The following is a 10,844-nucleotide window of genomic DNA, read 5'->3' on the forward strand; positions in this document are numbered from 1 at the left end:
ATTTTAGACTTTCAGGTGCTCAACCTATTGTAGACCTAACCTTGCTTTGACACACTGTATATATTTGCTAACAAAAATTTTTATGGGGGCTGGGAAGGTGGCTCAGTGGTAGAGCGCTTGCCTTGCATGCATGAGGCCCTGGGTTCAATTCCTCAGCACCACATAAGCAAAAAGAAAAAAGCTGGAAGTGGCACTGTGGCTCAAGTGGTAGAGTGCTAGCCTTGAGCTGAAGAGCTGAGGGACAGCGCCCAGGCCCAGAGTTCAGGCCCTATGACCGGACTCAAAAAAAAAATTATGTCTACGTAAGTATAGCATATAGTAGGTATTCAATAAATGTTTCATGAATAAATCAATGGTACCTGCTAATTTCATCTGGCTGTGTAAATGTTGGTTTTATTCAGGTTCTGAGGTTTGAACTCAGAGTCTCTCACTCTCACTTGGCTTTTACACTCAAGACTAGTGCTCTACCACTGAAACCACACCATTTGGGGCATTTTGTAATTAATTGGAGTGCTAGAGACTTTTCTGCCAAGGCTGGCTTCAAACTGTGACCCTCCAATCTCCACTGCCTGAGTAGCTGGAATTATAGGTATGAGCCAGGATAAGTTATATACATTTAATGAAGGAACTAAAACCAGACTACTACTACTACTACACATACACAACACACATACACACACACACACACACACACACACACACAAAAACATAACAAGGGAAGATTCTGAGAAAGGCATCATTAGGTGATTTTGTCATTATGTCAATATCACAGCCTATATTGACACAAACCTACATAGTGGAGCCTACTTTGCCCATCAGCTATGTGGAATAGCCCACTGCTCCTACACTACCAACTTGTATAGCATGTAACTGTAGTAAGTGATTGCAACCCAATGGTTACAAGGAAAATACCTTATAATATCAACATAATCATAATTGTTCCCTCTCATCCCTGCATCATTGCTGCTGTTTATTCCATTTATGTATAAGCCCACATAAGCGACATGCACATGTAATGTAGTCTTGCCAGCTAGGGGTGGGCGGGCACTGGGGACACTCTTTTCCTTGTGACCTCACATCTCTACAGATCTAAGAACAGTTTGATCTTTCTGTCTGTTCTGTTTTTTACATTTTAGGTAAGAGTCACAATTCTAAAGCTCTGGACAGTCCAACCTGGACCTAGAAGTCCTCATATCAGTTATTTTGAGAGAATGTAATACAAAGAATGGCTAACTAAGCTTGGAAAAACAGAAAGGGCAAAACAAAACCTTTAAGGTATCCCACAGACAAAAGAACAAGAAAACAAAGGGGAAGAGGTGGCAAGTATTGAACTAGGAGCTTAGAAAATCCTCTCCAGAGGGAAACCTTTCAGGAAGAGCCAGTGGCGTTGGAGCCCATGACAGACATTCAAGTGCTGCTGTGAAGCTGGTACTGCAAATGTCGCTAAAACTGCGATTGGATAAATACTACCACTGGAAGAACAAACAGGCCCTGCAACTGAGTTTTCCTAGGGTAGTGCTGAAAGACAAAGGAAGCTTGACAAGAAGTGTTTCCTCTCCTCCTCCAGCCTTCCTCTAGCACACCCTACTGGCCGGGCCTGTCAAGGAGCCACTGGCAAAAGAGAAGTGATTTGGAAAGTCTTAAGAAGGAGCGGGGGAGGGGGAGGAGGAGAAGAGGAGGGAGAGAGGAAGGAAGGAAGGAAGGAAGGAAGGAAGGAAGGAAGTAGAGAGAGAAAGAAAGAAAGAAAGAAAGAAAGAAAGAAAGAAAGAAAGAAAGAAAGAAAGAAAGAAAGGAAGGAAGGAAGGAAGGAAGGAAGGAAGGAAGGAAGGAAGGAAAGAGAGAGGGAGGGAGGGAAGGAAGGAAGAAAGAAACAAACAAACAGACAGACAAAGAAACAAAGAGAGAAAAAGAAGCTGGGCGCTGGTGGCTCACGCCTGTAATCCTAGCTACTCAGGAGGCTGAGATCTGAGGATCACAGTTCAAAGCCAGTCCAGTCAGGAAAGTCCGTGAGACTCTTATCTCCAATAAACCACCAGAAAAACCGGAAGTGGCGCTGTGGCTCAAACGATAGCGTGCCACCTTTGAACAGAAAAGACCAAGCAAGAGTGTAAGGCTAAGTTCAATCTCCAGTACTAGCACATAATACATACATACATGCATACATACATACTAGAGATAATTCTGAGTCTGTAACATGTAATAGGATATTTTGTAAAATTCTCTTTTAAACAACCTAGAATCTCCTTTATTCTTCTTGATATCTAGATTCATATATATATATATATATATATTATATATATATATATGCTTATATGTTGAGTAACTTATACCCCATGGTTATTCACTTATCACATTCCATTACACACCCAAAATTCCTGCCATCAAGTTAACTACCATTTGAGTGTCTATATATGCCTATAATTCTAGATTCTGGATTCTTAGCTGTGTGAATTGATAGTGACCTGAAATAATATTTCTCTGGGTAGGAAAATGGAAGAAAATTTTATATCTGAAACTTAATTAAAATTTGAAGATAAACCTTGACTTCTTAATTGAATATCTAACCTTCCTCCAACACTATTCATGAATACCTTCTTTCACAGTGGGCCATTCATTGTATATCTATTCCCCAAAACAGCTTGCTTAAAAAAACCACAAGAAATTAACAAACCTGCAGCCCAAAGTCAACAAAACAAATCTCAGAAGGGTTAGAAGTTCACACAGATTTTACATAGCTGAGCCAGTATTTGCACCCAATTTTCCCATCCAAAATCCAGGGCTCTGCTCATCACACCAGGATGTCTTTTGCATGAATTAACTATCAGACTGACTAGTGACATAATCCTTCTGGGATAAATTCAGAAACAAATATAAATTTAAAAAATCCCATCCTCTTCTTCATCAGGTAAACAGACGACCTATAGTGACCTTTCTTGACCCAACACAGATAACACCTTACTTGACACCCTGCCAGGAGGAAATGGGAAGATGTCAGGAAGCCTGGGACCCCAAAAGGGCAAGCTGAGGACAATGGAGAGCCTCTCTAACATATGTGGCTCTATTCTCAAAAAATCCCACAACTACAGGAATAATGGCTTCAAAGATGCCAAGTTCTTCCTATCAAATGGCACAGCTCAGCCAAGTAAACAGCAGAAACCACAAAGCCAATTGTTTTCATCTGAGAGCTACCTTAGATGAAAAAGTGCTATGGCTTGTGAGTCATACACCGAAGTGTATGACTCCAGGCATTGATGTGGAAGTGCAGTACTTGTTTCTCTATCTGGTTTCCTAAGACTACAACTCTGTCCCAAATACTTCACTCAGCTTCACAGTCCCTTCAAGGAAACTTTCACTGTAGCAGTAAAGTCTGATGGTATTTTTTAGAGTTAGTGATTTTATTGTTGCTCTACATTTTTATTACACACACAATAACACACACACACACACACACACACACACACACACACACACATACCCCAGTACACTAGTGATAGGAACAGTTAGGAACAACCATGTGTCCAGTACTATATACTCTGACTTGCATGCCAAAGAAGAAAAGGAAGAGTGCTTCATTCCTTTCCCCACTCCATCTTCCCACCCCTCCCTCTTAACCATGCTTGATACCTTGTAGCTGGGGAGTTTAAGAAGGATTATTTGAAGGAAGCCAGATCAAACCCTATCTGCTTTTCTTCTGTAATTACATCTACTAATTTGATCCAAGCTGATTTTCTGACTATTGTTTCCTTTACTACAGGTATAGTTGGCACTATGTACTATAATGGGAATCATTTATATATATCCCCAGAGACTGGCTATAAGAATTTTCCTCCTTTGAATCTCAGAGACTTTTCTCATTAATTATTTGTAGTGTTCAAAGCAAACAAAACAAAAAACACAAGACTGAATATTCACATTTGGATTTGAGATCTGGATGGCATGGCTATAATCACAAAAGCAGACTGTGTTTTCTAGGCCAAAAGTCAGAGCACACAGTCTTGTTCCAAACTATAAAACTACAAAATACTTCTTGTAAGAGATCTATTATATTAGGTTACTGAACTCATATTCAATTTACCAGCATGGTTCTGTCACACACTGGGTTAGAAATGGCAGCTGCAGGCAGACTCACCTTCATGATTGATCTTACAAAGCTCTCAGAGGCCCTAGGGAATCAATGGGATAGATATTTACAGTTGATTTGTATTTAATATCAAAGATCAGATCCAGAGTAACAGTTTGCTTTGGGGAAGAAAAAAAGACAAATCTAAAAACAAATGAAAAGATACTGTCGAGGCATAGGATTTATGCCATGAGTACAAAATTGGTTAACTTCTGAAAATATAGTCGCTATGTCATATTAGGACTAGAATTGTATCACAAATGTAGAGCACTTCCCTAGCAAGCCTGAGGCCCTGAATAGATAAGTAGGTAGATAGATAGATAGATAGATATTTTATTAGAATAAAGAGAACACCTTATGATCATCTCAACAAGAAGAATTTAATGAAATTCTCTCATTATATATGAGAGAATGGGTGCTGGTAGCTTATACCTGTAATCTTAGCTACTTGAGAGGCTGAGATTTGAGGGCCATGATTTGAAACCATCCCAAGCAGAAAAATCCAAAGACTCTCATTTCCAATTAGTCAGCAAAAAGCAAAAATAAATGGTAGAGTGCCATCCTTGAGAGAAAAGGCTAAGCAAGAGCATGAGGCCTTGAGTTCTAGCTCTAGTATTGGCACTCATGTGTACGTGGACACACACAAACACACATGAAATCTACCAAACTAGAAATAGGAGGGAATTTCTTCAACATACAAACCATTTACACCCATTGTTAACAGTATATTTGCAGAATGCCAGTGGCTCATATCTGTAATCCTAGCTATTCACAAGGCCAAGATCTAAGGATCACTGTTCCAAGCCAATACTGACAGGAAAGTCCATGAGACTCTTATCTCCAATTAACCAACAAAAATCCAGAAGTGGAGCTGTGGCTCACATGGTTTAAAAAAAAAAAAAAAAAGCTTAAGGACAGTGCTCAGGTAGTGAGTTAAAGCCTCAGGCCTGGCTCATGTTCACACATACACACACACACACACACACACACACACACACACACACACCAGTATATTAATGATCAAAGACTGAATGCTTACCCCTAGGGTAGGAAAAGGACAGGGAGAGCCACTATCATCACTTCTATTTAACTCTGCTCTTTCTAATGAGGAAGAAATAAAATCCTTCCATATTAGAAAGACAAAAGGCAATGGGAAAAGAGAAATAGATTGTTAGTGGGAAATACTAGCAGGAGAGAGTTGAGCTAACAAGGAAGAGGAAGGAAGCTGAATATGGTTAAAGTAGATTCTTTGCAACTATGAAAATAGAACAATAAAACCTGCTAAAATTGTTTTAAGAATGGAGAAAGTGGAAGAGGTCAGGGAGAGTGATAGAGGGGTGAGATTGATTGGAATACATTGTAAATGTGTAGAAATGCAACAATGAAATCCCCTCTCCCATATAACTAGTGTACTTTTTTTTTTTTTTAATGAAGGCACTGGTGGCTCATGGCTAGGATCCTAGCTAGGCTGATATCTGAAGATCACAGGTCAAAGCCAGCCCAGGCAGAAAAGTTCATGAGACTGTCTCCAATTAACCATCAGAAAACCAGAAATGGAACTGTGGCTCAAAGTGGTAGAACACTAGCCTTGAGCATAAAGGCTCAGGAACAGCACCCAGGCCCTGAGTTCAAGCCCCATGACAAAAACAAACAAAAAAGGCAAATAAAAGTCTTTTCAATTATAAAAAAGAAAGACAAAAGTAGATCTATATTATCAAATACATAGTCCCATAGATAAAAATACTAAGGAATTTACTAATAAACCTTTAGAATTAATAAAGTCAATGCTGTTGCAGAATACAAGAGTAATAACAAAAGCTATCATATTTCTACTCTGACAATACACAACCAAAAGTAAGGAAACAAAAAGAAATATACTCTTTACCTGACTTATTTAACTTTGTATATCATCTTTATAATAACTATAAAAAAATACCCCCAAAAGTAAGTAAAAAATCTCTCTCACATTATAGTTAAAAAGAATAAAACAGAAATAAAATTAACAAAGGAAATATAAAATTGATACATACAAAATATTCTTAAAGAAATTAAAGAGCTGAGTGCCAGTGGCTCATGCCTGTAATCCTAGCTACTTAGGAAGCTGCAATTTGAGGATCATAATTTGAAGCTAGCCAAGCCAAGAAAATGCATGAGATTCTTACCTCCATTTAACCAGCAAAAATCCAAAAGCAGAGCTGTGACTAAAGTGCTAGAGCACTAGCCTAGAGTAAAAAAACAAGGGACAGCACCTAGGAAGGAGAAGAAGGAGAAGAAGAAATTAACATTGTGCATAAGAATAACCACATAGATGAATTGCATAGAAATGAGAACCCACACACAAACTGTTACCTACACATCTAATTGATGTTTGACAAGAGTGTCTATATAAACTTATGAGGAAAGAGTATTCTTTACAAGAAATGGTGCTGGGACGGCTAGAGAGGCACATCTATATGAATTATAGGCCTAAATAGAAGAGCTAAAGAAACTCTCAGAGGAAAACACAGAATCAATTTTTGTTACATTAAACTAGGCAATGATTCCTACATATGATACCAAATGGACAAGCAACATAGGAAAAGTTAATAAATTGGACTTCCATAAAAATCTAAAATGTCTGTGCTTTTAAGAACACTTGTGGGGCTGGGAAGGTGGCTCAGTGGTAGAGCGCTTGCCTTGCATGCCTGAGGCCCTGGGTTCGATTCCTCAGCACCACATAAGCAAAAAGAAAAAAAGCCGGAAGTGGCGCTGTGGCTCAAGCGGTAGAGCGCTAGCCCTGGGCTGAAGAGCTGAGGGACAGCACCCAGGCCCAGAGTTCAGGCCCCACGACCGGACCCAAAAAAAAAAAAAAAAGAACACTTGTAAGTGATGCTTTGGCTCAAAGTGGTATAGCACTAGCCTTGAGCAAAAGAGCACTGGGATAGCACCCAGGCCCTGAGTTCAAGGCCCATGACCAAAAAAACAAAAGTAAATAATGTTAGCCAGGTGCCAGTGGCTCATGCCTATAATCCTACCTACTCAGGAAGCTGAGATTTGAGGATTGTGGTTCAAAACCAACCCTGGCGGAAAAGTTCCTGTGAGACTCTTATCACCAATAAACTATGCAGAAAAAGCCGGAAGTAGTGCTATGGCTCAAGTGGTAGAGTGCTAGCCTTGAACACAAAGAGACTAAGGGACAGTGCTCAGGCCTTGAGTTCAAGCCCCAGGACCAGGAAGGGGTGGTGGGGGTGGGGAGAACAACCATAAAAATAAAAAGACAGCTGATAGAATGGGGGGGAAATGGCAGATTCTATGTCTGACAAGGAATTTGTGCCCATGTGTGACATTTTTACCCTTATAATAAGCATAAGTAATCTAATTATAATTTGTGCAAAGGATTCAGACATTTCTCCATAAAAGATACATAAATGGTCAAGAAGCATTTCAAATGAAGCTCAACTTATATCCATTAAGGGAATGTAAAGCTAAGCTGTATGTTTAACTTTACAAGCCAAGCTCCAAGAGATAAGTATCACAAGTTTTCATTCATATGTAGAGCCTGGACAAATAATAATAATAATTATTATTATTATTATTATGGGATAGGACATAGCTATGTGGCAAAGCACTTGCCCAGCAAGTGTAACCCCCTGGATTCAATTCCCAATACAAAAAATAAGTAATAATAATAATAACAATAAATATTATTATATTATTTTAAAAGGGCGACTGAGCCAGATGCCAGTGGCTCACACTTGTAATCCTAGCTACTCAGGATGCTGAGATCATAGCCAGCCTGGGAAGAAAAGTCTGTGAGACACTTATCTCCAATAACCTACTCAGAAAAAAAAAATCTAGAAATGTGGGGCTGGGAAGATGGCTCAGTGGTAGAGTGCTTCCCTTGCATGCATGAGGCCCTGGGTTCAATTCCTCAGCACCACATAAACAGAAAAAGCCAGAAGTGGTGCTGTGGCTCAAGTGGTAAAGCACTAGCCCTGAGCTGAAGAGCTGAGGGCAGCGCCCAGGCCCAGAGTTCAGGCCCCACAATCAAAAAAAAAAGAAATCTAGAACTGGTGCTGTGGCTCAAGTAGTACAGCACTAGCCTTGAACACAAAAAGGCTTAGGGACAGTGCCCAGGCCAGCAAGATAGATAGATAGATAGATAGATAGATAGATAGATAGATAGATAGATAGATAGATAGATAGATAGATAGATAGATAAAAGGGGAGGAAACCATCAAGACAGAGAGACAAAAAGAAAAGAATGATGTGGGTAAATATGGTCTAAATAATATGGAATATATATATATGAAAATACCTTCATCAGATCCACTAAACACTAGTAGAAAGGAAAAAGACACGGGGTAAAGAAATAGTAACAGATGGGTGAATTGGATCAGTGAACAGTAAATGCATGGGTGTAATCAAAGTGAAACCCCTTTGTACAATTTACACAACAAAAAAAATTGCAATAAGACACTGCTTCACCGGTGTTGAAGGCATGACTCACGTGGTAGAGCATCAGCCAATGAGCGAAAGCGTCAGATACAGTTCAAGTCTCAATCTTGGATAAACTACTTCACATCTTGCCTCTAGGAAGATTATAGACAACAAGAACTATAAAGAATGTAGAGAAATTAGGAGTCCTCACACATTGCTCCAAGAATCTTTGGAAAAGTTTGGAATCCCCAAAATGCTCTGCGTAGGACTGAGGGAAAGCACACGATTCTAAGCAAAATGAACCCCAAGATAGAGATACAAGAGGTTTTATCTTTGTTGCTGTTGTTTTTAATGTACTTATAATGCACTATGTGATTTTTTTTGTTTCTTTTGTATGTTCTCCCTCCATGGTATAACCCCTTTGTCAAAACTGTATTTGATTCTGGTGCCGTGCACCTTGTGTATACATTTTTCTAATTTGGGGAGGGGAAGGGAAATAACAAAATGCTGAAATAAGGATACAGGTTAACCCATTGTAACAATGAGATGTATAAGACACCATGTTGAAAACAAACTTTACAACTTTGTGCGGGGGGGAGGAGTTGGAGAGGTGGGAGGTGAAGAATGGTAGGGGAAAAACAAAGGAGAGGTAACAATGCTTGATAGAAAATATACTCATTACCTTACTCATGTAACTGTAACTCCTCTGTACAGTATCTTTACAATAAAAAATATAGAAAATAAAATAAAATAAAAATGGAAAAGCACTATCTAGCACTGATAGGCCCAAAGCTCAGTGTCCAGTACAGCAGAAAGAAAAAGACTAAGCAGGGAAATTCTACATAGATGGATTGATAGATAAATAGACAGACATAAATAGATTTAGACAGAGATAGCAATGGATATATACACAATATACATATGTATATATAGTCGAAAGAAATGTAAGCATAATCTAGCCAGAAATTTGTACACAAATATTCATAGCAGTATTATTCCTAACAGCTAAAAATTAGAAATAACTCGAATTTTATTAGTTAATTAGCACATTCTTAACTTCTACATACAACGAAATATGACATTCAGTGATAAAAAGAAGCTAAGTATTGCCACATATAAACTTTATTGTTCCATTACACCATATAGAATGTGATTTATATGACCACATTTTGAATAATTCCATTTATGTGGAATGTCCAAAATAGGAAAACCATAAAGGGAGAACATAGTGACTGCAAGAGTCTGGGGCAAGGGGAAAAGTAGAGATTACTTCTAATGTGTGTGAGGTTCTATTAGGGTGTGTGTGATGAAACTAGTATTAAAATTATAAAATTAGTTATGATTACCAATGTATTAAAGTTATTAATATATTTTAAATCCTATCAAGGATGAATTTGTGCTATATTACAAGGTTGCTATTGAAAAAGGATCTAAATAAAAAGCACTGGGCCCAAAGTTAGACCTGAGTTCAAATCCCAGTTCTTTATGGACAACATTAGGCAAGTCACACTCATCTGTGTCTCTGTTTCCCTGTGTGGGAAGAAGATGACCCTGACCCCTTTGCAGGGAGAGTGTTTGCCCAAGGTCTACAGGAGCTTACATCTTTTTTCTTACATCTTCCCTCTTCTGACACATTTCCCTCCCAAATACCAAGAGTAAAAGTCCAGCCATCTCCCTGGAGCACAGACGCTCTTCATAACCATTTGCCTAAGGCTGGAACTTCCTTGTTTCTGTATGAAAGTAAAATTCACTAAAAGGCAAAGTCATACAGTACAATGGTGGCCACCAGTGACTTGGGGGGAGACCTGGGGGGAAGAATCACAAGGACTCAGTAATTAAGGGATGCAAAATTTCCATCTGGGATGATGAAGATTCTACCCATGGGTGGTAACAGTGGCACATCAATATAAGTGGAATTAAGGTCACTTCAAGTGGTTAAAGTGATAAATTTTATGTAACTTTACTACATTAAGAAGGATGTGTTCAAAATATGCTATCAAGCCAGGCGCTGGTGGCTCACGCCTGTAATCCTAGCTATTCAGGAGGCTGAGATCTGAGAATCATGAGTCAAAGCTAGCCCAAGCAGGAAAGTCCAAGAGACTTGTATCTAAAATTAACCACCAAAAAGCTAGAAGTAGAGCTGTGGCTCAAGAGGTAACGCAGCAGCCTTGTGCAAACAAAACTAAGAGGCAATGAATGTCCTGGCCCTGAGTTTAAGCACAAAAATTAAAGCTACTAGTACAACTATATTTATTGCAGCATTATTTACCATAGCTAAGATATGGGACCAACCCAGATGCCCCTC

The sequence above is a fragment of the Dipodomys ordii genome, unplaced genomic scaffold (assembly GCF_000151885.1).
Source record: "Dipodomys ordii isolate 6190 unplaced genomic scaffold, Dord_2.0 Scaffold114, whole genome shotgun sequence".
Classification (NCBI taxonomy): Eukaryota; Metazoa; Chordata; class Mammalia; order Rodentia; family Heteromyidae; genus Dipodomys; species Dipodomys ordii.